This window comes from Oryctolagus cuniculus, chromosome 4 (genome assembly GCF_964237555.1).
Source record: "Oryctolagus cuniculus chromosome 4, mOryCun1.1, whole genome shotgun sequence".
NCBI lineage: Eukaryota > Metazoa > Chordata > Mammalia > Lagomorpha > Leporidae > Oryctolagus > Oryctolagus cuniculus.
Window position 1 is genome coordinate 13,197,361 of NC_091435.1, and position 27,070 is coordinate 13,224,430.

Consider the following 27,070-nt stretch of genomic DNA (forward strand, 5'->3'; position numbering starts at 1 on the left):
TTGGGCGACCAAAGAGAGGAGCCTGTCCCCTCCCGTGGAAGACAGCCTAGTGGTGTAGCGAAGCTGTGGGGTGATGGGGTGCTGTAAAAACGCTTTCTCCCCTTCACTCCCAGCTACCCCGCTCCCCGACTCCCCTGCCTCCACCCTCCCGCAGGCCGGCTAGACCAGACCAGACCAGTCTAGACCAGACCAGACCAGTGGTTCACTGGCTGTGCAGGAAGCCCCTGACCATTTGAAGAAACCACTGTGTGTTTGGGGCCCCCTCACCCCATGTCCATCTCCCTTTCCCCTCCCCCACCCCTAAATGGTAGGAATTGGCCTCATCCCTGTCGCCCTTCGCCCTGGTGTGGCTAGAACGTTTTTCCACCTGCTAACATCAATCCTGTGGCTAAGATCCAAAACATGTGTTAGGAGGTGAAACTACACCTTGTGCACAAAGTGCAAGCCGGCTTTTATCAACACAATCTCACTGGGGAATGCAGCCAGCTAGAAAGAGGTTTGTTGGTGCCTCAGATTCCTTGCTCAAAAACATTTGCCTCCTGCGGGCCGGTGTGCATTCCACATGGGCAATGGTTCGAGTCCTAGCTGCTCTACTTCCCACCCAGCTCCCTGCTAACGTGCCTGGGAAAGCAGCAGCAGATAGCCTGAGTGTTTGGGCTCCTGCACTACGCGGGAGACACAGTTAAAGCTCCTGGCTCCTGGCTTTGGACTGGCCCAGCTCCAGCAGTTGTTGCCATTTGGGGAGTGAATCAGCGATGGAAGACCTCTCTCTCTGTCTCTTCCTCTCTATAAAAAGTCCACCTTTCAAATATATGTATCTTTAACAACAAAAAAGCCTCCTGAATTGAAAATCAGCGCCACCTAGTGGTCAGAGAAGGCTATTGCGGCCACCTGCGCCAGCACCAGGGTTCCAAGTAGCACTTTTCTTCTGTATTAGATGAGGAGAGAAAAATATTGGGTGTGAATTTTTAAAATCCAGAACATACTGCAACTTTCTTGAAGAATGACCATCCTCATAGGTATTTAGGTATAGAGGCTGAGCTTTCCTGGCAGGGAACTCCCTCCCTCCCTCCCTCCCTCCCTTCCTTCCTACCTTCCTTCCTTCCTTCCTTCCTTTTTTCTTTCCATCCATCCATCATTCATCCATTTATCCATCAATCTACCCATCCTTCCATCATTTGTCTGTCAATCAAACTATCTAGGGGCCAGCCTTGTGGCCCAGTGAGCTAAACTGTTGCCTATGATGTTGGCATTCCATACTGGAGCATTGGTTTGAGTCCCAGCTTCCAATCCAGCTCCCTGCTAATGTGCCCGGGAAAGCAGCATAGGATGGCCCAGGCTCTTTGGACACTTTTGGGAGACCAGGATGGAGTTCCTGGCTTCTGGCTTCAGCCTGGCCCAGCCCCAGCCATGGCAGCCATTTGGGGAGTGAACAAGCTGATGGAAGACCTCCATCTCTCTTTCTCTGACTTTCAAATTAATAAATAGTTTTAAAAGATCTATTCATCCATTCATCCATTTATCTATTTATTTATTTATCTGGTTGTTTATTACAGCATAACATAATAGTAAAATATTAAAAATGACCACAATAACTATATTAAGAAATTGTTTGAGGGGCCAGAGTTCTTAGATTGGGCTGCTGGAACATTTGTTGGTTTGGGCACGAGAATAAACAAAATTCCTTCAAAGTTTGGCACAGTCTGGTCTGAACACCCCATCTGCCAGCCCTCGGGGTGCCCCAGGCTCTGCCTCTGCTTGACTCATCCCCAGCCCCTTACTCCTGTTTTGGGAAGCCACATACTCCTCCTCTGCCTGTAGAGAAAACCTGTGGCTCTGAGAGCCATAACTGCTTCTTTAAATGCCTGTCCTGAGATCTTCAACTTGACCATTGCTTTACCAGCTGTCATCCAGAGAACTCACTACATGTTGGCTTCGTTGGCAAGGGGGCAGCTGATATTCTGGGCATACTGGTGTGTTGAGATATGACACACATGTTACCTTTGAGACATTTGTCCTGAACATGTTTCATATTTTTGTAAGACTTTAGAACTAAATTCCAACTCAAAAAAGACATAGAAGACAAGTGAAATGATTTCATGAAGAAGCAACCAGCCAAACCCAGTCTGGAACACATCCTGCAAACAAACTAACTTGGTTTTCTTGATAAGATAATGGCGTTAAACAATGGGGAATTGTTCTGCAGTAGTCCAAACAAACCAATCTTAAAAATTGTTTATGACGATTGGAGACATTGGATATGACTGTAGCTAAGATGATATTAAAGACTTGATTTTCTTATATGTGACAAAGGAATGGTGCTTATGGAAGGAATCGTCCGTCTTAATCAGGGTTAAAATGCTATAATGCTTGTAATCTACTTCAAAATATTTCAGAAAATTATACCAGACAAAATATTCAACAAAAATGGCAAAATTTTTGGGGGGACAAGCTTTCGTTGCAGCAGTTAAGTGACCATTTCAGACACCTGCATCGCACAGCGGAGGCCTGGGTTCGAGTCCTGGCTCCACTTCTGACTCCAGCAGGATACACCCTGAGAAGTAGCAGATGACGGCTCAAGTGGCCAGGCCCCTGCCACCCATGGAGACCTGCATTGAGTTCCAGACTCTGAGCCTCATCCTGGCCCAGCCCCAGTTGTTGCAGGCACTTGGGGAGTGAACCAGCTTTGACAAAATCCCTGTCTCTCCCTCTCGCTCTCTCTCTATGTGTCTTTCAAATAAATAAATAAATAAATAAATATATTTGGGCTGGCACTGTGGCTTAGTGGGTAAAATCGCCACCTGCAGTGCCGGCATCCCATATGGGCACTGGTTCTTGTCCGGGATGCTCCACTTCTGATACAGCTCTCTGCTATGGCCTGGGAAAGTAGAAGATGGCCATTCAGTTGGGCCCCTGTACCCATGTGGGAGACCAGGAGGAAGTCCTGGCTTCGGATTGACACAGCTCCAGCCATTGCGGCCATCTGGGAAGTGAACCAGTGAATGGAAGCCTTCTCTGTCTCTCTCTGTCTCTCTGTCTCTCCCCCCACCTCGCCTCTCTGTCTGTCTGTCTCTCTCTCCCTCTGCCTCTTTGTAACTCTGCCTTTCAAGTAAATCTTTAAAAATAAAAAATATAATTTTCAATTGATTTTCTCCATTGCACGCAGCAAGCAGTCTGCGGCATGATACTAGGCACTCTGTCCTGCACCAGCACCTCTCTTAGTCTTTCACATAACCATGATGAATGTCCCGTGAATCAGTTATTTCACTAAAACTTGCCAAGTGGTAAGTGCATATGGTGATTCTTCTACATTCAGTAGCTAACATCCTTCTGTAAAGCAGAACCTTCTCCCACCACCCAGGTTACCCTGAGATACGGCTCCTTGCAGAAAGGCAAGCTAAACATTTGGTGCTTCTCTTGGACAACCAATCATCAGGGTAAGGAGCTACTTCTAATGGAGACAAATGTGACATTTGGGGGAGGGATTTTTCTTATTGTTGGGTATCATAATGAGTTCTTGGTTTTTGGCTTTTTTCACTAGTCTCAAATAAAGATGGCCTTATTTATTTATTTATATACCTTTTAACTCATAATTCCATTTTCAATTTTATCCATGTTGCTATAAAAACAGTTTCATTACTTTTTGAAAAAGATATTCCAAATCTCAACTCTTTTTTAAAGATTTATTTATTTGTTTGAAAGTCAGAATTACACACAGAGAGGAGAGGGAGAGGGAGAAGGAGAGAGAGAGATGGGAGAGAGAGAGATGGGAGAGAGAGAGAAAGAGAGAGAGAGAGAGAGAGAGAGAGAGAGAGAGGCTTTCCATCCTCTGGTTCACTCCCCAAGATGGCTGCAATGGCTGGAGCTGGGCTGATCCGAAGCCAGGAGCCAGGAGCACCTTTCAGGTCTCCCATGCGGGTGCAGGGCCCCAAGGACTTGGGCCTTCTTCTACTGCTTTTCCCCTGGCCCCCATTTGGGAGACCTGGATAGAGTTTCATGCTCCCGGCTTCAGCCTGGCCTGGTCTTCCTCCTGTGGTTCACTTTCCAAATGACTGCAATGACCGGGTTGGGCCGGGCCTAAGCCAGAAGCCAGGAGCCAGGAGCATCACCCGGGTCTCCAATGTGGGTTATAGGTCCCAATGATTTGGGCCATCCTCCACTGCTTTCCCAGGTGCATCTGCAGGGAGCTGGATGGGAAGTGGAGCAGCCAGGGCTCAAACAGGCTCCCATATGAGATGCTGGTGTCACAGGTTACAGCCACTGCTTTACCTGCTACACCACAGTTCCAGTCCCTTTATTCCTTTTTTAAAGAAGTTTTTTTCTTTTTCTTTTCTTAAGATTTATTTTGCTAATTTAAAGGTAGAGTTACAGAGAGAGAGACGGGGAAGAGATAGAAAGATCTTCCATCTGCTATATCACCGGGCAAGGTTGAAGCCAGGAGCCAGAGGCTTCATACAGGTCTCCCATGTGGGTGCAGTCGCCCAACCACGTGGGCCATCTTCTGCTGTTTTCCCGGGCACATTAACAAGAAACCTGATCGAAAGTGGAACACCCAGGACTTGAACCGGTGTCCATATGGGATGCTGGTGTTGCAGGCAGAGGCTTAACTCATTATGCCACAATGCTAGCCCCTCTTTCCTTTTTTTTTTTTTAACAAAGAGTTATTCATTGATTTGAAAGGCAGAGCAAGGGAGAGACAGACAGACAGACAGACAAAGAGATAGGGATTTTTTTCTATTTACTGGTTTACTCCCCCAATGCGTGCAAGGCTGGAGCTGAGCCGACTCAAAGCCAGGAGCTAGGAACCCAACTTGGGTCTCCCTCATAGGTCCAAAGCACTCGGGCCATCCTCTGCTGCCTTCCCAGGCCATTAGCAAGGACTGGATCAGAGACGGAGCAGCCGGGACTTGAACTGGCGCTATGACGTGGGATCCAGGCATTGCAAACAGAGGCTTCATGCACTGTGCCACAGCTTGCCTTCCGTGAGTTTCCTTCCTTTCCACGCTGAGTAAAATTCCACAAATAGATCACATTTCACTTATCTGCTCATTTGTGAACAGACATTGTATTGTTTATTATTCTTCTAGTGCTGAAGGTGTGTCACCCAAGGCAGTGGGAGTTCCCTCTGTTGGTCCTGAGCTTTCTGATGGGGACACCACTGATCTGTGATAATTATTGCGCCATCGAGGGCTTGTCTCACACACTCCCTGCCAGAGACCTGGAGCTTGGCTTTATCAAGGCAGTCTGGATTGCTTTTTGTTGGGAGTGGCATCTAAGCACCCAGATGCAGGTCTGTACACTACATGGGCCTCAACTTCCCTACTAGATTCTATTCCTCAAAAAGTGCAGCCACATTTTGTTTATTTGATAGAATAGTACGTAACTCATAGCAGCCATGACATCCATTTTTATACCTTTAGATTTTAAGACATGTTCATTTTTATCTGTATTTATTTATTTTCATTTTATTTGAAAGGCAGAGATATAGAATCAGAGAGAGATCTTCCATCTGCTGGTTGATTCCCCAAATGGCTACAACAGCCAGGGCTATGTCGGGCCAAAGCCAGGTGCACAGAATTCAGTCCAGATCTCCCACGTGGAGGACAGGTGTCCAAGAACTTGAGCTACCATCTACTGCCTTCCAGAGGAAGTTGGACTGGGAAAGGGAGCAGGACGTGAAGCCAGGCTCTCTGATAGGGGATGCAGGTGTTGCAAGCAGTGAAGCAGTGTCTTAAAAAAATTTATTTATTTATTTATTTATTTATTTGAGAGGCAGAGTTTGAGAGAGAGGGAGAGACAGAAAGATGTATTCCATCCACTGGTTTACTCCCTAACTGGCTGCAATGGCAGGAGCTGGGCTGACCTGCAGCCAGGAGCCAGGAGCTTTTCCCAGATCTCCCACATCAGGGGCCCAAGCACTTGGGCCATCTTCCACTGCTTCCCCAGGCCCTAAGCAGAGAGCTGGATCAGAAGAGGAGCAGCCAGGACTAGAACCAGCACCCATATGGGATGCGGGCCCCACAGAGGGAGACTTAGCTTACTATGCCACAGTGCTTGCCCCAAGCAGTATCTTAACCACGGTGCCAAATGCCCGTCTCAGCATGGTCATTCTTGATTATAGCTTGAATGCTCATGACTATAAATGCTTGTAATTTCCAAGTGAGTTAGGCTGAAAGATATCCTTGTAATTACACTGTTTTTAATATCGAGGCTTGAAGACAATTAAGAATCAAACAAAAATAAAGTGACTTATAAACTACAGCAATGGCTATAATGCATGATTATTTTGTCATTGTGCCATCGTAAAACTTTATTTAAAATAAAACCACAAGGGACAATGTTTCTATATTAGTTAGTTATTGCTGCTAACAAGTCACCCTGTATATAGTGTCTTAAAAGAGATAATCAGGGGCCGGCACCGTGGCTCACTTGGCTAATCCTCCGCCTGCAGTGCTGGCATCCCATATGGGCGCCAGGTTCTAGTCCCAGTTGCTCCTCTTCCAGGCCAGCTCTCTGCTGTGGCCCGGGAGTGCAGTGGAGGATGGCCCAAGTGCTTGGGCCCTGCACCCGCATGGGAGACCAGGAGAAGCACCTGGCTCCTGGCTTCGGACTGGTGCAGTGCACCGGCTGTAGCAGCCATTTGAGGGGTGAACCAACGAAAGGAAGACCTTTCTCTCTGTCTCTCTCTTTCTCTATCTGTCAAATTTTAAAAAAAAGATAATAATTTTTATCTGTCGTGATTTCTGTGGCTCTGGAATTTGAGAGTGCGTTGCCTGCAAAGTTCTGGCTCCAGGTCCTCATGAGGTCTTAGTCAGATATTGGCAGGGGCAGGGCTGCCATTGCTGGAGGCTTCGCTGGGGGTGGAGGATCCACTTCCAAGGGGGCTCCCTCCCATGGCTGGCAGCTGTGGCTGCTGGCTACTGATGGGAGGCCTCTGCACCTTGCTATTCAGGCCTCACCACCCGGGACCCAGCTCCCCTCAGAGCACAGGATCCAAGGGGGCAAGGCAGAAGCTGCAGTGTCTCCTATGACCTCGGCTTGGAGGTCACACAGCGTGACTTCTGCAGGATTCTATTGGCCGCAAGAGTCAGCCCAGACTCAGGGTGGGAGGGGACCCCACAAAAGTGTGAACGTCATGACACAAGGATCATTAGAGGCATCTGAGACACTGGCTACGACCATGTCATATTCATGCACAGATAGCATCAGTAGTTAATCAGACTTCTGATGACAACTACTCCACCACTACAAGATCTGATAAGAAAAATAACAGAGGGGGCTCTGTTGTGGCTCAGTGAGTTAAGCTGCCACCTGCAATGCAGGCATCTCATACTGGAGCACAGGTTCGAGTCCCAGCTGCTCTGCTCCTAGCTTTGGCTTGAACTAATTTTAGCCATTGAAGACATTTGGGGAGTGAACCAGCAGATAGAACATTCTCTCACTCTCTCTCTCTCCCCCTCTCTCTCTCTCTGTCTCTGTCACTCTCCTCTTCAAATAAGCAAATCTTCTAAAAAGTAACAGGACAGTTATCAAAATTTTCCATGTGTGGAGAATTTGACATATGTTAAGCCACACTTGAAATCTTTAGTCTCAGAAATAGGGAGGCTAAGAATGAAGCTGCCTCCTTCTAATGAACACATATGTTGCGTTACATGTCTGCTTCATGTCTCACACAGATACAGCATGTGAAGTGTACATACTGTCATGCTATGAGAACTAGCTGGCTATTAAGATTCTAGCTGAACTCAATTTGGAACGTCTTTCTGTGTTATGACTATAAACATTAAGGATGTTATTTTTGAGTATAGCATAATTACTTCTTCATCTCTGTAAATATCATCTGTCATTTGCTACAAGTTTAATAACACTTGTGGGTTTTTGCTAGTAAATGAAGTTATGTTCTGTTCACTGGCAAATCAATCCTTTTTTAAAAAGGCAGATTTATTTATTCATGTACTTGAAAAGAAGAGCGACAAAAAGAGCAAGAGTGAGAGCAGGAGAGAATCAGAGAGAGAGAGAGAGAGAGAGAGAGATCTTTCACCTGCTGGCTTACTCCCTAAATGGCTCAACAGTTGGGGCTGGGCCAGGCCAAAGCCGGGAGCCAGGAACTCCATGTGCGTTTTAAAAGAGATAATCAGGGGCCGGCACCGTGGCTCACTTGGCTAATCCTCTGCCTGCAGTGCTGGCATCCCATATGGGCACCAGGTTCTAGTCCCGGTTGCTCCTCTTCCAGGCCAGCTCTCTGCTGTGGCCCGGGAGTGCAGTGGAGGATGGCCCAAGTGCTTACGATGGCACAATGACAAAATAATCATGCATTATAGCCATTGCTGTAGTTTATAAGTCACTTTATTTTTGTTTGATTCTTAATTGTCTCAAGCCTCGATATTAAAAACAGGCTGGCAGGGCCCAGACACTTCGGCCATCCTTCCTGCCTTCCCAGATGCAGCGTCAGAAAGCTGTATTGGAAGCAGAGCAGCTGGGACGCAAACCAGTACTCTGAGACGGGATTCAGGCATCCCAAGCAATGGCTTCACCGGCCGCACCTCAACACCCACCCTGGAGCGTCAGTTCTTTCACTTTCTGTATTCTTGGGAAGTATTTGGAGTCAGACCGATGGTTTCCAAGCCTGGCCTGAATTCAGGGCCTGCATCTGCCGGCATCACCATAATGAAATACCCAAAGCAAGCTAATTGTAAAGGAAGGACGTGTATTTGGGCTCATGGGGTTGGAGGTCTACGGCCCAAGACTGCTGGGGGAGTTCTGAGGCTGCCCGAGGACACGGCGCACGTGTGTCTGTGCCTTCCCTCACGAAGCCACCACAGTTCCACCCGGGGCTGCAGCCTAACAACCTCATCCAATCTCATCACTTCCTAAAGCCTCACTTTGAAATACATAACTGGATTAAGACTCCAGCCTCTCAGGACCAGGAACGTAAGCCTCTGGGGACCCATGTGGGAGACCCAGATGGAGCTCCAGGCTCCCGGCCCAGCCCTCGCTTCAGACTGGCCCAGCCCTGGCTGTTGTGGCCATCTGGGGAGTGAACCAGCACATGAAAAATCTCTCTCTCTCTCTCTCTCTCTCCTCTCTCTCTCTCTCTCCTCTTCTTTCTCCTCCTCCTTTTTGTCATTCTGCCTTTTAGATAAATAAAATAAATCTTAAAAAAATAGAGTTTGGGGACCAAGCCTGTAACCCACAGACCCTTGGGGCACACCCAAACTAATATTCAAATCATATCCTGCACTAGGAGCAGATGGTCTCTCACATTTCTACCTTCTCTCCAGTGACTGCCGACCACTTTGGTGGCCTCAGGAAGAGGCCTCAATGCAAAACTGGGCCATTTTTTCAGCGCACGTAGTCCCAGGAAGGCATTTCATCAAATCTGACGGTAGTCCAGGCCATCGTTCTTACTGTACAGTGGAGTAGCGTCAACATCCATTTCCACAAAACTTACACAGCATTTTCTGTGTATCCACGTTGATGACAGAGACAGAGTGAGAGAGAGGGGAGAGCTGACATCATGAAGGAAACTTTTGCCTGCTATTCCCAAGGACAAGCTAATGGCCTGCAGTCGGAGGCAGACTCGAGGTTTAAAGCAAATGTTCCCCACATGCTCTCAGTTTCTAGATCTTTCCCACGGACTGAGCCTCTCACCTCCATAGTGTGATTCTACCATGTTCAAAGGCATATTTTTGCTACAATAAGGCTCTGTATGCCCAAATAGTAACTTCCTCTGGTATTCAATGCAAACAAACACAGAAACACCAACCCATCCATTTCCAACTGCAGGGGAGGGGCCTAATTACTTTCAATAAATTATTCAATAAATCTTTTTTTTTTTTTTTTGATAGGCAGAGTGGACAGTGAGACAGAGAGAGACAGAGAAAAAGTGGCCGGCGCTGTGGCTCACTAGGCTAATCCTCCACCTTGCAGCGCAGGCACACCGGGTTCTAGTCCCGGTTGGGGCGCCGGATTCTGTCCCGGTTGCCCCTCTTCCAGGCCAGCTCTCTGCTGTGGCCAGGGAGTACAGTGGAGGATGGCCCAAGTGCTTGGGCCCTGCACCCCATGGGAGACCAGGAGAAGCACCTTGCTCATGCCATCGAATCAGCGCGGTGCGCCGGCCGCGGCGGCCATTGGAGGGTGAACCAACGGCAAAGGAAGACCTTTCTCTCTGTCTCTCTCTCTCACTGTCCACTCTGCCTGTCAGAAAAAAAAAAAAAAAAAAGAGACAGAGAGAAAGGTCTTCCTTTTACCGTTGGTTCACCCTCCAATGGCCGCTGGGGCCGGTGCACCGCGCTGATCTAAAGGCAGGAGCCAGGTGCTTTTCCTGGTCTCCCATGGGGTGCAGGGCCCAAGCACTTGGGCCATCCTCCACTGCACTCCCGGGCCACAGCAGAGAGCTGGCTGAAAAACCTTAAAAATCAAACCAAGATGGAGTGACCTAAGCCAATACCATTAAAAACAAGAAGTCACCTTTGTCCCAAATAAAAATTAAAGTTTAAAATTACAGCCCTAAACTTTTCCCCCCAAAGCTAAAATTAGGTGCAGCTATAAAATAAGGGACCCTATGCTTAGCTAGCTGCGACACTTGTGCCTGGCTGTGCTAAGACCTAACCCAGTTTGTATACCTCCTAATACTCAAATAACGGTGTGGGAAGTAGTACGCCGCTCTCCCACCAGGGGAACAAAGGGAGTGAGAAGTTGTCACCCCTCAGGGTGAACAAGATGGCACTGGCAGGGAAAGGAACTACTAAAGAAGTAAACAACAAAATGGCGACGAGGTGCATGCCTCCCATGTGATCCCGTAGCTGATTGGATAGAAGACGCATGCCCTTCACATGATCAGCTCACGGATTGGACTGCTGTGTGCATGGACTGTATAGTGCTTTTGATTGGTCACTGCGGGTATATAAACCGTGTGGCTTGTACTGGGGGCGCTCTCCGGACTCCCGAGTTCAGGAGGCCCGTCTGTGCAGACGCCGAATAAATCCTCTTGCTTTTGCATCAGCTGGTCTGGAGTCTGAGTCTCTGGGGTGTGCCTCTCGACATGTTAGCATCCTCACTCCGAGGGTCTAACACTGGCCTGGAAGAGGGGCAACCGGGACAGAATCCGGTGCCCCGACCGGGACTAGAACCCAGTGTGCCGGCACCGCTAGGCAGAGGATTAGCTTGTTGAGCCACGGCGCTGGCCCCAATAAATTATTTATTTATTTGGAAGGCAGAGAAGGAAAGAGAGGCCTGGACAACTGCTGTCCATTGACAAATGCCTGTGATGACCTCAGCTGAAGCTGAGAGCCAGGAATGCAATCCAGTTCTCCCTCGTGGGTGGCAGGGACCCAACTCCTTAAGCCATCACCAGCTGCCATTAAGGGTCTGTGTCAGCAAGAAAGTGGAACCAGAAGCTACAATCAGAACCGGAGCCAAGGATGGAACCCAGGCATTCTGATGTGGGCTTGAGGGTTAGTTCATGCATCAACATGGTGCATACGAATGGCCCCATATTCAGACTTTGCTGAGGTTCAAAGATTCATTAAGGTAATTTTAGCCATACTACCTTCTAACCTTATCTATAGTCTTTACAACTAAAGTGCCTGGGCTGACACTGTGGTATAGTGGGTAAAGCTGCCACCCACAGTGCCCACATCCCATATGGGTGCCGGTTTGAGTCCTGACTGCTCCACTTCCAATCCAGCTCTCTGCTGTGGCCTGGGAAAGCAGCACAACATGGCCAAAGTCCTTGGGCCCATGCACTCATGTGGAAGACCCAGAAGAAGTTCCAAGCTCCTGGCTTCAGATTAGTCCAGCTCCATCCAGCTGTTGCAGCCACTGGGGCAGTGAACCAGCAGATGGAAGACCTGTCTCTCTCTCTCTCTCTCTCTCTCTGCCTCTCTGTAACTCTGCCTTTCAAATAAACAAATCAATCTTAAAAAAAAAATAACTAAAGTGCCTGAGAAAGCAAATGCTGTTGTTTTATCCCACAAAATGGCTGTATTAGAGTTCTGCAGAGAAACTGAACTAATAGGATGTGTGTGTGTGTACGCGTGTGTAGATATAGAGAGGTACCTATTTATTTTAAGGAATTGGCTCATGTGATGTGGAAGCTGGCGAGGCTGAAATCTGTGGCTCTGATGTGGCAGCTGGAGTTGAGAGAGAGGCTGGAGACCAAACGTCCCCCCTTACAGCCTTCATCTGACTGGCTGAAGCCCACTCACTCCTCAGAGGATAACCTTCCTCTTTCCAAGTTTGCTGATTAAATGTTGGTCACATGTGAAAAGTCCCTTCGCAGCAACATCTAGACTGGTGCTTGGCCACGCTGTGGGTGCCACCGCCTCGCCACCTGGACACAGACAATCCGCCAGCATGCTGGTCACAAAGGGAGCCACTGAAGCCACGAAAGCCGCACAGGCTGAATGGTCATGAAAATGTGGCACATGCACAGTGGAATACGACTCATCAAAGGGTGAGATCTTGTCACTCACAACCGCCTGGATGGGCCCAGAGGTCATTAGGTTAAGTGGAATAAACTAAACACACACAGGCAAGTAGCGCGTGATCTCATATGTGGAGTCTAAAGGAAAGGTGACCTCACAGAAACTAAAGGTACACAGGTGGCTACCAGACACTGGTGAGGGAGTGGGGGAGCGAGGGATGAGAAGAGGTTGATTGATGGGTACTGAGTTACAGCTGGGAGGAGTAAGGAGTTCGGGGGTTTTGTTGCACAATAGGGTGGCTATTGATAATATTAACATATTGTACATTTCTCTGTTTAAAAAAATGGCCAGTGTTTGGTGCAATGACTAAAATTCCACTTGGGGGCCAGAGCTGTGGTGCAGTGGGCTAAAGCCTCGGCCTGCAGCACTGGCATCTCAGCCAGTTTGAGTCCCGGCTGCTCTGCTTCCAATCCAGCTCTCTGCTATGGCCTGGGAAAGCAGTAGAAGATGGCCCAAGAACTTGGGCCCCTGCACCCATGTGGGAGACCTAGAAGAAACTCCTGGCTCCTGGCTTTGGATTGGCACAGCTCCTGCCGTTGTGGCCAACTGGGGAGTGAACCAGTGGATAGAAGACCTCTCTCTCTCTCTCTCTCTCTGTCTCTCTCTCTTTTTCCCTCTCTCTTTAACTCTTAAATAAATAAAATAAATCTTTAAAAAAATCTGCTTGGCACATGGCATCCCATAGGCCCCAGCTATGTTCCCAATACTAGCATCCTGAGAGGCACCAGATAGTGCACCAAGTACGTGGGTCCCTGCCACCCATGTGGGAGGCCCGCATGGAATTCTGAGCTCCTGGCTTTGTTCTGGCCCAACTCCGGCTCTCACAGGCATTTAGGGACTGACCCATAGTAGACAGTAAATCTCTGCTTCTGTTTCTCTGCCTTTCCAATAAATAAAAATTCTGAAAAAACCTAGAAGATAGAATTTTGGATGTTTTTACAATAAAGATGCAGTTAAATGCTTGAGGAGATAGATAAATATTTATGCTGATTGGACATTACACAACATGCATTGAAATGTCATATGGTACCCCACACAAATATACTGTTTTTCTATGGCTGTTAAAATTCTTTTAATAAAATTTTGAAGGCAAAAATTAGCTTTTAGATGAAAAAAGCCCAATTAACTCCTCCACTGCTTTCATCCTCTTTTCTCAGTCAACAAAAGCAATGGTTCCTGTTTGACATACAGAACTGAACTCCAGCTGAGGGAGCGAAGCTCTCACTACTTCCCTGTGGCTCATCAAGACTCCCTTCCTGGAGCTCCCACTGACAACTGCTGCCCCCATAAAACGGAGCAGAAGTGGAGTTTGAAAACCAGGTTCCCCAGGAGGATTCTTTCTTTTTCTATTAAAATGCATTTATTTACTTGAGAAGCAGAGTTACAGACAGAGAGAGGGAGAGACAGTTCTTCCATCCAATGGCCACAATGGCCAGAGCTGAGCTGAGCTGAAACCAGGAGACAGGAGCTTCTTCTGGGGCTTCCATGCAGGTGCAGGGGCCCAAGGACTTGGGCCATCTTCTGTTGCTTTCCCAGGTCACAGCAGAGAGCTGGATCAGAAGTGGAGCAGCCGGGACATGAACTGGTGCCCCTATGGGATGTTGGCACCACAGGCAGATTCTTAACTTACTGTGCCACAGCGCTGTTGCCTGCTCCTGGGAGTATTCTTAGATCCATAGAACCCAAAGGCATGATGTCTACTGAGCAGTTACCAACGTGCAGCCTCAGGGGCTGGCATTGTACATGCACCAGGTTAAGCTGCCACCCATGACAGTGACACTGGCATCCCATAAGATCGTTAGTCCCAGTCCCAGCTGCTCCACTTCCAATCCAGCTTCCTGCTAGTGTGTGCCTGAGAAAGCATCAGAAGATGACCCAACTGCTTGGGCCCCTGTCACCCATGTGGGAGACCCGGATGGAATTCCTGGCTCCTGGCCTCAGCCTGGTCCAGCCCTGACTGTTTTGGCCATTTAGGGCATGAACCAGCAGATGCAACATCTCTCTATCTCTCTCCTTTCTCTGTGTGTAACTCTGCTTTTCAAATAAAATAAATCTTTAAAAAGGGTTGGGGGGAGGGCTCCTGCCCAGGAAAGACGCCCAAGGAGGTGCAAAATCTATACATCCATGTGGGGAAGGGAGGCCCCTGGGAAACCCCATAATCCACGCTAATGAGCAAACTTGATCCCTTCAAAACCGAAGATGGGGCTGGCATTGTGGCAGGTGTAACAGGTTAAGCCACTGCTTGCAAGGCTGGCATCCCATATGGGCACTGGTTTGAGTCTTGGCTGCTCCACTTCTGATCCAACTCCCTGCTCATGTGCCTGGGAAAATAGTGGAAGATGGCCCAAGTGCTTGGGAGACCCAGAAGCAGCTCCTGGCTCCTGGTTTTGGATTGTCCTGGCTCAGCTCCAACTAATGCAGCCATTTGGGGAGTGAACTGGCAGATAGAAGATCTCTCTCTGCCTTTCAAATAAATAAAATAAGTCTTTAAAAAAAAACCACCAAAGATGTAGGAGGAAATCTTCAGTCGATTACCCACCGTAGCCTGGTAGAATGCCAAACAGATTGAGCATGAATTATTCGCTTCGTGGAATTCGCCCAGCCAGGTTTTCTAAATCACCGAGTCCACAGTGGTGACACAGAGCCAGGGCCTCTCACCACAAAGTCCAAGGTGGTTTCCACCTTTGCGCCTGGGTTGGCTGCATTTATGGAGTCAGCGGATTTCTCGTCCACACTCACCGACCTCCCTGAAGTCCTCTGTGATTTGCCCCGTAGATGGAGAGAATGACATCACGGAGCGTGACCCATGCAAAGCCAGGCACGTTTCAAGTCCACCAGGCTCCGGTTTCTGCCCTGGATCCTACTGGCATCAACAGTATTAGAACACACTCCCGACCAACCAGAGACAGAGAAATCCCACCATGACCCTGTGAACCCCTCTCCCGCCCAGAGGGGAGCCCAAGGACAGAGCCATTCGGTGACTGCAAAGTCAGCATCCTAGCAGGAAGCTAAAGGAAACCTCAAACAGAATCCCGGAAAGGATTTAACAAGGCATCTGTCTGCAGAGCGGTGTGCAGGCCTGGCAGATCCAGCTAGGGACGGCGAGGCCACCAGGGGCAGTGCAGACACGGGGAGGAAGGAGGCTGACCCAGCCTCGTGAGGGCTGGAGCGGGGGCGGAGCCAGCACTGCTGCCAGACACAGGCAGGTCCAGGGTAGAGTGATGGGCGGGGTGAGGTGGGAGGAGAGAAGGAGGACGGACACCTCTCTCCTCCTGGCCTCTGATCTCTTCTCAGGGCCTCTCACTGGCCACGCCCACAGGAAGCCAAAGGGAAGAGAACCCTGAAAATGAACTCACAGAGTGCGGGGGCTCCCAGGGGGCGCAGAGCAGGACTGAGAGGGGAAAGAGACAGGAGCCACGGGGCGGCAAAGGACCTGCAGACAGCGTCCCAAGCCCTCACACCTGGTGTCTTAGGAAGCAGCCTCACCCAGACCCCTTTCACACCTGGTTAAAGCGGTTGCCAGGTGCACGTGTCAGCCTGTAAAAGCCAATACCGAATGGCTTAGTCTGTGTCCTGTTGCTCTGGGTGATTTATAAACAAATGTGCTCCTTACAGTTCTGCAGCGGCTGCACCTGGCAAAGGCCTTCCTGCTAGCAGGGACATGCAGAGTCCCAAGGCCTATGGCGAGCGGCTCCCAAGAGAACTGGATTCTGTAACAGGCCCACTCCCCGGATAACTCGCTGATCCCTTTGCTCATGCATGGCTTCATCCATTTGCAAGAGCAGAGCTCTCATGATCCAGTCACCTCCCAAAGGAGCCCCATTCATGTGACTTTGGAGGCAACGTTTCCAACATGTGAACTCCAGAGGACACACCCAAACCACTATGGCATCCCTGTTATGGCATCCTTAAAGGCACAGGCACAGGGTGAAGGTGGGAGGCTCTGTCTTGGAGCCCAGTGTCGCTGGAAGGGCACCCTCAGGTCCTTTGTGAGGTCTTTTTTATTTATTTAAGATTTATGTATTTACTTGAAAGAGTTACACAGAGATGGAAAGAGATGCAGAGGGACAGAGAGATCTTCCATCCACTGGTTCACTCCCCCAAAGCCACAACAGCTAGGGCAGGGCCAGCTTGAAGCCAGGAGCCAGGAGCTTCTTCCAGATCGCCCACACCGGTGCAACGGCCCAAGCACTTGGGCCATCTTCTGCTGCTTTCCCAGGCACATTTCCCAGGGAGCTGGATCAGAGGTGGAGCAGCTGGGTCTCAAACCGGCACCCATGTGGGATGCTAGGTTCACAGGAGCTTTACCTCTTAGGCCAAAATACTGGCATCCCCCTGTGAGGTCTTAGTGAGGGGAGGCTCCCAGGAGGAGGGCATGAGATGGCAGAATGGTCAGGGAAGAGATCGGCCAGGGAGGGACCTCAGCTGCTGGTTCTGACTCCACCCCCTGGAATGTGACCAGGCAGGTACAGCAGTAACGAGGGCCTGCGAGGACATGAAGCAGTGGACCCTCGGTCCATGACGTGGCACAGCTGCTCCGCTACGACAGCTTAACACAGCATCGCCCGCCGCCAGGTCGACACCTGGAAGCAGGGCCTGAGACACGTGCACAGCAATGTTCGCGGCAGCAGCCCCAGAGGAGCGGCAGGTGCACACAGTGGAACTTACTCAGCCTTAAAGAGGAGGGAATTCTGACAGGGGAGGACGTGCTGCTGAGCGAATCAGGCCAGACAAATGCTGCAAGATTCCACTGATAACAAGGACGAACAGTAGCCACGGTCTTCGATACAGGAAGTGGACTAGAGGTCACGGAGGCCACAGGGGCTGGGGGCAGAGGAGTATGGGGAGTACCTGTTTAATGGGCACTGTCAGTCTGGGATGATGAAGAAGCGCTGGAGGGGATACTGATGACAGTTGCACAACAATGTGAGTGCGCTTAATGCCACTGACCTGCCTGCTGAAACATGGCTAAAACGGGGCTGGGCATTTGGCACTGCAGTTAAAGTGCCACTTGGGGAGCTGGTGCTGTGGCGTAGCAGGTAAAGCTGCCGTCTGCAGTGCCGGCATCCCATATGGGTACTGGTTTGAGTCCCGGCTGCTCCACTTCCAACCCAGTTCTCTGCTATGGCCTGGGAAACCAGTAGAAGATGGCCCAAGTCCTTGGGTCCCTGCACCCACGTGGGAGACCCGGAAGAAGCTCCTGGCTCCTGGTTTCAGATCAGTGCAGCTCTGGCCATTGCGGCCAACTGGGGAGTGAAAGTGAACCAGCGGATGGAAGACCTCTCTCTCTCTCTCTTTGCTTCTCTTTCTCTCTGTGTAACCCATACTTTCAGATAAATAAATAAATCTTTTTTTCTTTTCTTTTTTTTTTTTTTTTGACAGGCAGAGTGGACAGTGAGAGAGACAGAGAGAAAGGTCTTCCTTTTACCGTTGGTTCACCCTCCAATGGCTGCTGCGGCCGGCGCACTGCGCTGATCCGAAGCCAGGAGCCAGGTGGTTTTTCTCGTCTCCCATGCGGGTGCAGGGTCCAAGCACTTGGGCCATCCTCCACTGCACTCCTGGGCCACAGCAGAGAGCTGGCCTGGAAGAGGGGCAACCGGGACAGAATCCAGCGCCCCGACCGGGACTAGAACCCGGTGTGCCGGCGCTGCTAGGCGGAGGATTAGCCTAGTGAGCCATGGCGCCGGCCAATAAATAAATCTTAAAAAAAAAAAAAAAGTGCCACTTGGGAACAGCCGCACCATACAGCAGAGTGTCTGAGTTCAAGTCTCAGCCCTATCCTGATCCCATCTTCCTGCTGATGTGCACCCTGGGAGGCAGCTAGTGATGGCTCAGATGGTTGGGTCCTTGCCACCTGGATCGAGTTCCAGGATACTGGCTCTGTCCTGACCAACTCTGGCCAAGGCAGGCACTTGAGGAGTGTACCAGTAGATAAGAGCTTTTTTTTCTCTCTTTTTCTCTGCCCTTCATGTAAAATGAAAAAAAAATTTTGACAAAATCCTGTTGTTAAAAACAGTGAAAATGGTAAATTTTGTTATATGTACTACCACATTAAAAAAAAAAAAAGAACAAAACCAAAAAGCACCACAGTTGTGGGCTGGCACTGTGATGTAGTGAGTTGAGCCTCCACCTGTGTCACTGGCATCCCAGATGGGCACCAGTTCAAGTGCCAGCTGCTGTTCTTCCGATCCAGCTCTCTGTTACATCCAGGGAAAGCAGTGGAGGATGGCCCAAGTGCTTGGACCCCTGCATCTACGTGGGAGACTCGGAAGAACCTCTTGGCTCCTGGCTTCAGATCAGCGCAGCTCCAGCCGTTGCGACCATTTGGGGAGTGAACCAACGGACAGAAGACCTCTCTCTCTGTCTCTCCCTTTCACTTTCTGTAACTCTGCCTTTCAAATAATAAAAAAGATTTATTTATTTGAAAGGCAGAGTTACAGAGAGAGGGGAAAAGATAGGGAGGGGAGAGAGATCTTCCACCTGCTGGTTCACTCCCCAAATGATCACAGCGGCCAGGGCTGGGCCAGGCTGAAGCAGGAGCCAGGAGCTTCTTCCGGATCTCCCACAAGGGTGGCAAGGTCCCAGGGACTTGGAAGTGAAGGTCTCAGCTGCACTGGAAGTGGAACAGCCGGGACTCACACTGGCACCAATAAGGGATGCTGGTGGGCTTTACCCACTATGCCACAATGGCAGTCCCAACAAAAATCTTTAAGCCTGTATGATATGAGGGTAAAATACATAGGAGATATTGAACAGGAAGAAAGTTGAAGGAGGAAAATAATGAGGCAACATTTCTGGCTGTTAAAAAGCCTGTTCACTCTTTTGTAAATGGATAGTGGTGGGTATCAAATTGCTAAGAGATAGAGATTCTGTCAGACACATTTTAAAGTGACCTAAAACAGCATGGGCATTTGGTGCAGTGGCTAAGTTGCTGCACGGGATGCCCTCATCCTATATCTCTCCTATCAGAGTCCCTGGGTTCAGGTCCCTGTACCCTTTTGGATCCAGCCTCCTGCTAATGTGTCCCTGGGGAGACAGCAGGTGATGGCTTAAGGACACGGGTCCCTGCTTCCCATATGGGAGACCCAGACCGAGTTCCTGGCTCCTGGCTATGGCCTGGCCCCATCCTGGTTGTTGTGGGCATTTGGGGAGCGAATTGGCAGACAGAAGATCTTTCTTTCTCTTTCCCTGTCTCTCTGCTTTTTTAATAAATAAAGTCAAACAGTGGCTGGAATTGTGGTGTAGTGGGTAAAACCACCGCCTGTGATGTTGTCACCCCACATGGGCTCCAGTTCAAGATCCAGCTGCTCTACTTCCCATCCAGCTCCCTGTTAATGCACCCGGGAAAGCAGCAGCAGATGGCCTAAGTGCTTGGGCCCCTGCACCCACGTGGGAGACCTGGAAGAAGCTTCAGGCTCCTGGCTTCAGCCTGGCCCAGCTCCAGCCGCCGTGGCCATTTAAAGAGTAAACCAGTGGATGCAAGATCTCTCTCTGTAACTCTCTCTCTCGCTCTGTAACTCTGCCTTGCAAATAAATAAAATAAATCATTTTTTTAATATAAAATCCAACTTCCTGCTAATGTGTACCCTGGGGAATAACAGGTAATGACTCAACGACTTGGGTCCTTGTCACCCACATGGAAGACATGGATTCAGTTTCTGGGTTGTGCCTGTTGCTGGTATTTGGGCAGTGAACCAGTGGATGGAAGCTACTTCTCTCTCTTTCTTTCTCTCTCTCTCTTGCTGCTTTTCAAATAAAAAAATGAAAAGAATTTTTTTAAAAAAGCGCCTAAGAGTTTTATTTGCAATTGTCAATATCTACAACATGGGAGAAACTACTTAAATTTAGGATGAAAAAATGATTTTTAAATGGTAAAAAGCGTATAAGGGGAGCCCTGTTTTTTCAGAGCTCTTGTAGGATGTAGGCAAACAAAGCTTTCAGTCACCGTCATTACCAAGAGGGGTCTGGCAAAGGGATTTGGAAATCCTTGAGGTGATGAGCGTAACACAGATAAGGAGGTCTTGTTATGAAATAACTTTCCCACAAACATTCATTCATCCCATTGAGAAATCAGTGTGTATTAGTCAGGGTAACTTCAGTGTGGGTAACCAAAGTCTGACTCACGGGGTTCGGCAGAAAGGGGACTTTACTGGGCTGTTCACTGAAAGAGCAAGTGTGGCCAGATCCACGTGCCGAGGCCACGGTCTCGCCAGCTGTGCCAGCTCTCCTCTCCTCTCCAGCGATCACGCTTCTGGGCCCTTTTTCCTATGTTGGCAAGATGGCTGCTGGTAGCCCTGGCACCCCCTCCTCCCACCTTCCTCCCAGGAGACTCAGTGAGAAGACAGGTAGAAAGTGTAATTGGCCTGGCCTGGCTGGGGTCATGTGCCCATTCCTGAGCCAATGATGCCAGCCGTGGAAATGAAGTGCCCTGCTTGGCTGGTTCTGGGTCATGAGGCTGCCCTTGGACCTGGGGAACGGGTCAGCCCCACTCATGATCCAGTAGCGCGTGAGTGGAGGAGGTGTGGTTCCTTAGAGGACAATCAAGGACCCTAGCAGAAGAGAGATGGGAAGTGGCAGAGTAGTAGGGGGCTTCAGTATAATCCGTGAGTCAGTGGGCAAATAGTCACTGCGGGGCTTAGCTTGGCCTTGTTCAGTTTGTAATGCAGCTTTGGGTGAACGAATGGTGGTACAGGGCTTTGGACAGAATCTAGTGGGAAAGGAGTCCATGTCAGCTGATGCCTTGGGTCAGGCTCCTTTGGAGAAGAGCTGGGGAGGGGGCTTGGCATGCAGGGCGTTTGCTGGAGGAGGCTCTCAGAGTGAGGGGCAGGAGCGAACAGGGAGACTGACTCAGGCTCATTCCACAGGGTGCTGTGACTCCTGAATCGCGGCACAGGGCTGATTCCTCTGAGAGGCGAGGGACCTTCCACACGCCACGGTCAGGTGGTCACCAGCCGTGGCTGCTGTGTTCCTGGTAGTGTGAAATGAAAGGAACAGATGATGTAATTAAAGACTGTTCTCCCATGGGCTGCTCCTGACCACGAAGGCGGAAAAGTTTAGCAGCCAGCTCAGGGACCTGGAGAAGGTTCTAGAAAGAAAAAAAAATGGAACGTGGGGTGGCACTTGAGGGGTTGGAGAAATGCTGGATGATTGGCAAGGGTGGGGGTGGGGAACCGAGGAGAGACTTCAGTGAGCGAAAGGGAGTCACCAGACAGGTGAGGGGAACATGTGACACAGTCACCCTCAGGGTCCTGACGCTGACCCTCTGAGAGACATGTTCATATCACTATGCTGTAGATGAGGTCATTGAGACACAGAGGAGCTACAGAACTGCCCAAGGCTGCACAGGGGGGCAGTGCAGGGGTGGGGTGTGGCCAGGCTGTCCAGCTCCAGGGCTGCCACCCAGAGCCTCCACGCTCCACAGTCACCACTTAGTGGATGGCGGGGGCTGTGGAAGCACAGCGTGGCCCAGGCTGAGGCGCCCCTGACCTGGGGGCTGAGCTGTGAGGAGCTGACCAGGGGCCAAGCAGCCCTGAGGCTGCAGACACAGCCTGAACACCTGGCCTTCCCCACTCTGGGCACAGCGGGGGCATCACCAGGTCCTCGGCTGTGCCTTCTTCAGCTGCGATGCGGCCTGGGAGAGGAAAAGGTGATCTGGACAATGGGCTTGGCAAAGAGGACAGCAGGGGAGCAAGGGAGGAGGGCAGCTGGGGACCAGGAGGGCAAAGCAGCCAATGGCTTCAAGGAAGTGGCAAGGATCAAATGATGCTGCAGTGGGCGCAGCTCAAAACCATGGAAACCAAGTTCAATGTGGAGACCAAAGAATTTCAGGTGGAGGCCTCGCATAGGGCGGAGGGTGCTGACCTGGGGGCAGCTCTTTCCCTAGAGACAGAGGCTTGACTGCTTGAATGTATTGGGAGCAACTGTGGACATTTTTTAAAAAGATTTATTTAGTTATTTGAAAGTCAGAGTTACACAGAGAGGGAGGAGAGGCAGAGAGAGAGAGAGGTCTTCCATCCAATGGTTCACTTCCCAATTGGCCGCAATGGCCAGAGCTGTGCTGATCCAAAGCCAGGAGTCAGGAGCTTCTTCCAGGTCTCCCACGCGGGTGCAGGGGCCCAAGCACTTGAGCCATCTTCCACTGCTATCTGTGGAAATTTTAAAAATTTCTTTTTTAAAAAAGAGGAGCAGCCAGGACTAGAACCAACACCCATATAGGATGCTGGCGCCTCAGGTGGAGGATTAACCACTGCACCGGCCCCATAAATAAATCTTAAAAAAAAAAGATTTTTGTGGATCACTTATCATTTCTTTTCAATAAAATGATATAAAAATATCCTAAACTTATATTGCCTACATATGCAGTAGTATATGTAAATTTAAAATGCTATAACATTCATTTAAATATTTTCAGTTTCCTGTGATTATAGGTTATAAAATCCTTTAATTTGGATTAATTTATCATTTCAATCAATAGTGTACAATTGATTAAAACAACAAAAATACATTATACTTTTGGCAATGATTAAGCAGAGTAATTAAATTAGAAATACATCTCTTTATGAGATGAATGATTTTTTGGTGACAGAAAGTTGATCTTCCTGGTAACAAGCTACTCACCGTTAGAATGAAACAGCCTTGGCTACAGTTTCGTCCTCGTTGTTCAGATATAAAGAGGTGTGCCTGATGGGAAATGATTCTTGAGCAATTGAAACAAAACAAAAAAAGGACTATGGATACATGCAATGACTTGGAGGTTCTTGAGATGACTGAAGACAAGCCGATCTCACACTACGAAACCCGTTCCTAGAACATTCTCTAAATGACGCAATCATGGAGATGGAAACACATCAGTGGCTGCTAGGGGCTGGGATGGTGGGGGCAGGAAGTGAGTGTGATGATGAAGAGGCAACACGAGGGAGATCTTCGTGGTGAAGGCCCTGCATTCTCCTACATTCGCTGGAACCAGACCTTCGATGGCCGTTGACTTGAGGCAAAAGCCACAACTGGAAACCCAGTCTGGGTGGCTGTGAGCCACCTCCTTCAGTTATCACCTGCTGTCTCCCAGGGTGTGCATGAGAGAGAAGCTGGAAGCAGAATGACTGCAAGGCCAAACCCTCCCCTAGCCTGTATGTTGATGCGAGCAGTAGTTATGGGAATCCATACGTATGATCAAATGGTCTAGCACTATATACACACACACTAGCACACACATTCACACACACTATACTAGTGTCCATTTCCTGCTTTTGATGGCTCATATAGCTACCAGGGAAAACTGGATGACGCAGGTATCAGCCCTCACTGTATTATATTTGTAACTTCCTGTGAGTCTATAATTATTTAATAACAATTTTGGAAAGATGGATGCTCAGAGAAACCAGCGTCCCTGAAATCCGTAGATGGTCTGAAAGTTTTCCTACAGTGCTATCACTGGATTATTTTAAATTCCTTCAGCATTGTATGTCAGAAGTCATTTACTGAAATAATTCTTAATGGGCAACTTAATTAGATCCTTCTTCAACATTGTTTAAAACAGCACTCAGAAGGTGAGCACAGGGCGTAGAAGTTAAGCTGCCAGCTGGATGCCCACATCCCATATCGGTTTGCCCGGGTTCCAGTCCCAGCTTCATTCCTGATTTCAGCTTCCTGCTAATGCACACCCTGGGAGACAGCAGGTGATGGCTCATGTAGTTGGGTCTCTGCCATCCACGTGGGAGACCCGGATCAAGTTCCCAATCCCAGATATTATGGGCATTTGGGAAGTGAGCCAGTGAATGAGTGCTGCCTCTAGCCCATCAAATCAATCAATTAATCAATTATATATATTTTTAAATGCTTGGGAAATGGCTGGCTTCTTAGAACTTGTGACCCAACCCTTAGTTGTCCACATTCTCACCACTAGCACAGATATTTCCATTTGCCCCTTTGGCCTCTTCTGGGGAGGTTGCACCAAGGGTGGGTGACAGGGATGGGTGACAGGGAAGACCTTCTGTAACATGGGAGAAGATTGATTATGAAGGAGCGAAGGGGACAGGAACCCAGCTGGATGCCTTAGCCAGGTGAGCTGTGAGCTGCCATCAACAGAGAGCATTGGAGAAGAGAGGAAGTGGAGGTGGAGGAGCCACAGGCTGTTCCTCTTAAAATCATCCTGAGCCTTCAAACCTTGCTCCCCAAGGACCCCAGACCTCCTGTTAGTAATTCTATTTTTATTTTTCAAAATTGTATTTGGAAAGAAAAGAGGTAGAGACAGAGCACTCTCCTGACCCATCGGTTCACTGGTTCCTTCCCCACATGCCCACAATGGAAGGGCTGGATGGAGGCCAAAGCTGGGACATGGAATGCAATCCAGGTCTCCCACAAGGGTGGCAAGGACCCAATCACTTGGACCACCACTGCTGGTTCCCAGGATGTGCTGGAGTCAGGAGCTGGAGATGGGCCTTGAACCCAGGCACTCTGGCGTGGATATCATAACCACTAGGTTAAACATCTATCCCAGTAGCTCTATTTTTACAGCAGAGGAAAACAAGGTTAGGAGCAGTTAAGTAATTTACCCACGACCACCCAGCAAAAGGCTACACTGGGATTAGGACTTGGGGAGTGCACCTCCAAATCTATTTTCTTTTCATCACACTATTTATGAAAATAAGGCTTGTGTGTTTTCCTTAGAGTTATAGAAGTAAGTGCAAATGACCCATTTGTGGACATCCGAAATTGCACTGTGTGTTCTAATAACAATAATACTACCCATTAAGCATGCAAGTTCTGGAAAAGATTAATTATACAAAAATAAATGGAAAACATTCATCATTAATTTTCTCCTAATCACATCCACCCCCAAAAAACTTTTTTCAACTTACTATCTTATTTGTTACTTTTTGGCATAACATATGTTGATTTATATTAAAAGGTTTAATGACTGCTAAGTGAAGAGTTTAACAAATAAAAAGACCATGGCCCAGAAGGAAAATAGGCAAGGGTTATAAGCAATTATCCAATGAAAAGATGGTCAACTTCAGTCATATAAAGTAAATTTTAAAACAGTCACAAAGTCATTGAAGCTATAGTAATATATAGCTTCTATCGATTTATTCGACCAAGATGTAAAACAAAATCCAAAGAAATCCTATGTCAGGGTGGGCATTGTGGTGCAGTGGACTAAGCCACCACTTGGTAAACCTGCATCCCATATCAGAGGGCTTATTTGAATCCCGGCTACTGCACTTCCAACTTGGCTTCCTGCTAATGCACTTGGGAAGGCAGCAGATGATGGCCCAGCTACTTTAATTACTGCTATCCATGTGGGAGACCAGGATGGAGTTCCTGGCTCCTGACTTCAAGCTTGGCCCAGGCCTGGCTGTTTGGGGTATTTGGGGAGTGAACAAGTAGTTGGACAATCTCACTCTCTAAATAAATAAATCTTTTTAAAATAAATAAATAAATAAATCCTAAACGTCTGTTGTCACAGAATTATTGAACAGTGACCAGCAGGTGGCACCACCACCTCAGCGTTGTCCTGATCCCCAGGGCTGACATCAACTTTGGGAGAATTCCACCGGTAGGCAACAGTAGACCACAGTGACATGGAGGCAAAGTTTGAAGTCCTTTCTTCTCGCACTGTGGCCTTGCTCTGGCATTTTGGCCTCCACATCTGTGTCTCCTTGACTTGGTTTCCTTAAATGTTATTTCTTTGATGTCAATGAAGATTTTGGATGGCGGTTTGGGTCACAAGCTGGCAAAAACTGTATCATGGCAAGAGCTTGTGCTAGGACCACTTCCTTTACTCGTAATGAGAAAATGCAGACTCTGCTTTCAGAATAATGGAAAGGCACCTGGATTTTTCTTTGCAATGGTTAAGCAATACACTTCTGGAATGTCAGTGATAACAAGACACTGATTTTCTCATCAGAAATTTATTATCTTCAAATCTGTATTGGGTAATGTGGTCTGGTGTGGGTGTTTATAATAACACGTTGTAAAAATCAAATGATTCCTACCTATTATATAGGAGGAAGTCCTTCAGAAACATTGTCTATATATGTGTGTGTGTGTGAATAGCTGAGGTCAAGATTGGGCAAGGCCAGTGGGTACCTATCCACTTACCCCTCTCACATGACACCGCAAAAAAACTCCAGGCTTTATGGAGATACCCAACAGGACTTCTAAAAGTTCATGTAAAATGTACGTAAAAGGTAAGTTTATCACGGTGCCAACAACTTTGAAATCCGTGCTCAGTTTCTCGTGATACACATTTTCCACGCACTTTTCAGAGATCCCTCACACACACGGCTTCTTCCCAGATGAAATACTGCTGCCACGTATCACCACGTGGCAAGAAGGCTTCGAGGCACATGGCAACAGCTCAGTCACAATCATTAGACTGATGCTGTGTCCTGTGGCTGAACCCTTCCTGGGCAGATACAGCCTTCATGACCCAGAGAAGTAGTTACTGATGTGGGACACACAGGAGTGGCCATGGCAGAACCCATCCCAGCCCTCACCCTGCAGCTGTTCTCCTTCCACACCAACAGCTCTGCTCTGGCGCCGCTGAAAAGAATTGCATCCAAATATGGGATTTGTCACTT